Source organism: Poecilia reticulata, linkage group LG3 (genome assembly GCF_000633615.1).
Source record: "Poecilia reticulata strain Guanapo linkage group LG3, Guppy_female_1.0+MT, whole genome shotgun sequence".
NCBI lineage: Eukaryota > Metazoa > Chordata > Actinopteri > Cyprinodontiformes > Poeciliidae > Poecilia > Poecilia reticulata.
In genome coordinates, this window is record NC_024333.1 from 31,932,726 (window position 1) to 31,937,737 (window position 5,012).

Here is a 5,012-nt window from a genome sequence, read left to right on the forward strand (position 1 = left end):
GAGCGGCCGGCGTTGGGCATGAGCGGCCGGCGTGGAGCGGCCAGCGGTTCCTGGTGTTTGGAGTCTCTGGTTGCTATTCAGATCAGCAGCTCTTCTCTTTCTGCCTGTTTTCATTCTGGCTTCAGCAGAAACACGTGACGATGATCGGGCGTTTTCATCACTTCTGACCTTTCACAGCTCTTGCACTTTGCAGCTTCCTCCTCCAGCTCTCGACCTCAGCCTGAACTTTAGAGAGAGAGTGTTTTTAAACATGATAATGGATTTTAGGCTTTAAGAGTTGGCAGCAGGAAGAGGAATCTTCAGTTTTTGTTCACAGTTTGGGTGAAAATTGATTTAATCTTCGAAATGTTCCTCTTCTTTAACGACTCTTAGGAAGATGGGAGACAGGAAGTGCGATGAACAGGAAGTAGCAGGTGGAAGATGCATCAAATTATCACCTTAATTATCATCTTGTATAAAAGCAACCAAAAAGTAAGAGTGGCTCTATTTTAGCATGTTTACTCAAGTTAAAGTAAAAATCTTGTTTTGATATTTATAATGTCACCAAAGACACAAAAATGTAAACAGAAAAAAATAACATAATTAGAAAGTAACAGATCAACCTGAAGCCTCTGCAGCAACATGCAGCCTCTGCAGCAACATGCAACAACCTGCAACAACATGCAGCCTCTGCAGCAACATGCAGCCTCTGCAGCAACATGCAACAACCTGCAACAACATGCAGCCTCTGCAGCAACATGCAGCCTCTGCAGCAACCTGCAGCCTCTGCAGCAACCTTGCAGCCTCTGCAGCAACATGCAGCCTCTGCAGCAACCTGCAGCCTCTGCAGCAACCTGCAACAACCTGCAGCAACATGCAGCCTCTGCAGCAACCTGCAACAACCTGCAGCAACATGCAGCCTCAACCTGCAGCCTCAACCTGCAGCCTCTGCAGCTCCAGCTGTCCAGCCTTCCTGTTGGTTATCATTTTATTTCCAGCGCTCGTGATTTCCCATCTGCAGGACCTGGCCGGGTCCCAACTTGGCATGGAAGCCCGGTTCTGTCTGCAGCGCTAAAGAAAAAGGTCGGAGACGGGCTAATTGGAGCGCTGCTATTTTCAGTTCTGGCAACGGTTGCTGGTTCTGGCCTCTGATCACGAGTTGGACCTGATGAAAGAGGGTCAGCGGTCAGTGGGGGGAAGCCATCACTGTTTATAGAAAGCATGAACCCTGCAGAGACGGGTCCGGATCAGAACCTGCTGCTGCACGGCCAGAACATGGAGAACATGATTTAGAAACGCAAATGTTGGACTTTTAGAGGTTTCTATGGACCGGACCAGTGAATAATAAAGGATTAGCTTAAGGGGCTAAATATTTAACTAACATGCCAAATATTTAGCTTCAAATTATTTAGCTAACTAAAATGTAGCTTTAAACTAAATATTTAGGTTAAGACTAAATATGTAGCTGTTCACACTAAATATTTAGTGGCTACTTGGCTAACTACAATTTTWGTTGAAAACTAAATAGGCTAATGCTAAATATTTAGCTTTCTAGCTAAATATTTAGCTGTTCAAGCTAAACATTTATCTTGAACAGCTAAATAAGAAATTTAAAGAGGAGCAGCAAAAGCAAAAGAGGTTGATTAGCAGAGCTAGCTAACAACTGATGGTGTCATCCTGTGTAGTAATAATAATAATTTCTCTGTTGGCCGAATGTTGATCTGTTAGCGAGTCAAACAGCAACCGTCTTCAGTCAGAGGCTTCCTCAGGTTTGTTGCAGGACTGACTGCTGCCCTCAGCAGCATCATCATCATCATCATCATCCCCAGTGACTCTTTGAAGATACATGGATGATATGCAACAATATTTAATTTAATTATTCTTTATTTTATTGTTTCAACTTAAATAATGCAGAAAAGATGAAAGCAGAGCTGCTCATAAATGCAAATGGACAAACAGGCGCGTGTTTTTGAATAATACTTTTACTGTCYATGTTCTGGCCTGAGCAGTAAAGGTCAGGAACACACAGAGGCAGCGGTTTTTAAAAACCCCGTCCCACTCGAGGTCGTGCTTTTATCACCTCCCCAAACCGCTGCGAGACCTGGAGGCTCGTAAACATCCCAGAATGACATTTCTCTGCAGCCTGTGGAGATCTTTGAGGTATTTCCAAGGCACCAGGGGAGGCGAAGCCGGCGCTAACCAGAACCGATCGCCTCGAAACATTTTCAGGCCACAGCTGTTGCCATTTTTAACGTTCAGAGTGATTATGACTGCCGGCTGCACATGGGGCCCTAATTAGACGTGACTTCAGGAAATAAAAACTTATTTTAACTGGCTTGATTTCCAGCATCTACAGCTGATTCCTGACCTTTTCGTTTTTCCTTCTCGGCGGTGCGAAGGAGTCGAGGTTTCTGGGTCTGATCCATAAAGTCTCAGTTCGTTCTGACAGCCATTGTCAGGATAATCTGAGTGTGATTGATGCGCCGCCGCGCGGTGATTCTCCATCCTGTATCACCTCTTTCTCCTTCAGCTGATGTGTTTGCATGATGTGCTCTCTGGTCGTAGTAATAAGTGAAAAAGGACATAAAGGAGCCGAGGGAAGGAAATTGGATGAAGGAAAAGCTTTTTGTATCTCTCCACTCTTTAACCTCAGTTTTTCTCTCGTTCTGACTCACATTCATGCAGCAGCCGTGTCCTCTGCCAGCTGAGCACTGGAATATTCTTAGAAATAAACTTTGTATCCACCTTTTTATTTGCAATCTTTAATCATCTCTGCAGGTGGTTCAGACTCCAGGATGTGTTGAAGTATCTGCAACGGTCAGCAGCTCAAATGACACTGGAGGCTAATCACTAGCGTTAGCTTTGGGGAAGCTAGTGACTAGCATGGCAGGGATGGTCACTAACTGTCTGCATGTCAACCTGTCTAATGTTTATCGCTTAAAAACATTGTACGCCTACATTTCTTCTTGGTAAATTTTCTTTGAAGAAACAAGAATGAGTCTAATAAGGCGGTGACCCACCTGGGCATGCTAGTTGGTAGCATTTCCAATGCTAACCCCACCCTATTCAAGGCTAATGTCAGCCTGTCTAGTGCTAATGTCACCCTATTCAAGGGTAACATCAGTCCATCAAGTGCTAATTGTAACCTATCCAACACTAATAACTGCCTATCCAAATGTAGCTTAGAAAAGCCGAAAGATGCTGGAGTAGGGGATATGATCCCTGCCCGTTATAAAGACAGAAAGAGTTACTTTAAGCTTCCTGTTCTCACATTGGCTTTGAATAGACTGCTGTTAGCATGAGAACATGCTAACTGGGAACATGCTAACTGGCACATGGCCACACAGAGATTTACAGGGAGCAGCAGAAGCAAAAGAGGTGGATTAGCAGAGCTGCCAACAACTGATGGTGTCATGCAGGACATGTTCCTGAAGAACATTATCTCTGGATATTGAGCTACTAGCAAGTCATGCTGCAACAACTAATGCCACTATCCAAGGCTAATGCTAGCCTGTTCAAGGCTAATGCTAGCCTATCCAAGGCTAATACTAGCCTATYCAAGGCTAATGCTAGCCTATCCAAGACTAATGCTAGCCTGTCCAAGGCTAATGCTAGTCTATTCAAGGCTAATGCTAGCCTATCCAAGGCTAATGCTAGCCTATCCAAGGCTAATVCTAGCCTATCCAAGGCTAATGCTAGCCTGTCCAAGGCTAATGCTAGCCTGTCCAAGGCTAACAGCAGTCTGTCTGCTAGTGGACAGTAGAGGAAGTTTGTAATCCAGTGGTGACCAGCTAAAGCTGCTAGCCTCTCCAGAGCTAGCTTCAATGAGTCTCATAATGAGCTCAGTTACATCAGTCAGTCTGCCTGTCATTAATGATGTCAGTAGCTTTCTCTCTCTCTCTCTCTGTCTAAAAAAGTGTTGGTTGATAATTACATGCATGAGGACAGATTAATTAGCTACTTTCTGAATTTCTTTTGAAGGTTTTTCTCCGTACTTTTCAGTAATTTCCTGCTCTGTCATTCTCACAGTAACATTAAATTGTGCTGTCTGAACAATTAAGAAACAAGAACAGAAAAAATCTACAATATCTGAAAGTCAAATCCCTGACAGAAAACCTGAAAGATTTACAGCAACCAGCACCTTTTTGGGGGATAAATAATATATATTTTAACCAAAGAAATGGGAACAAGGTGTATTTGAGAGAAGCTGCTTGTAAGAACTTCCAGTTTCAAACTGGTTCTTCACTAAGTTTCCTCGACACACACCACTGGTTTATCGTCCTTTAGCGTCTGGTGACACAGGAAAAAAGCGACTTGAAGAATAAAGGTCCGTCAGATTAGAAGGAGAAGCGTTTCTTCGTGTTTTTGAGATGTTGTTTCTGTCATATCGGCGTCGTGCCGCGTGTCAGGGATGCAGTTATAAATATCTCCACCCTGACATGTCGACAGCTGCTGCTGCTGCTTCACATGAACCTCCCTGACTTCACATGATGCTGATGGTTCTTATTCTCTTAGTTTGTCTCTAAATAGAAACCAGATTTCAGCCGGAACAGAATCTCACCGAAATGAAGCAGTTTAAACGTGATGAAGAGCAGCTGACTGTCATGTTATCGTGGCTGTTTTCCATCGGACAGTTTAATTAAAATGTAGCATTTAAACCCCAAATTCACTGGATAATTTACATTTCTGTTCAATACGACGCCGCATGAGGGCCACTGCAGGTAGGATTCAAAATTATTTTAAAAAGCTCAGAAATTTTGTGATCCAGAGAGTCAAAAAATTGCTAGAATTTTTTTTCTTTTTAGATTAATCTCAGAAACTTTCTGGGAAAAAAAACTCTGAAATTTTGAGTTTTCAAAATTCCAAAAATTTCCAACTTTTGAAAACTCAGAAAAAGTGCAAAAGCTGAAAATTTGTGACTTTTGAAACTTTGTTTTCAAGAAACTTTCTGCAAATTTCTGAGTATGAGAACTTTCTTTGTAGAATTTTTTTAGAAGAATTTCTAGAACAATTTTTCCTAATAAATGTTTTTT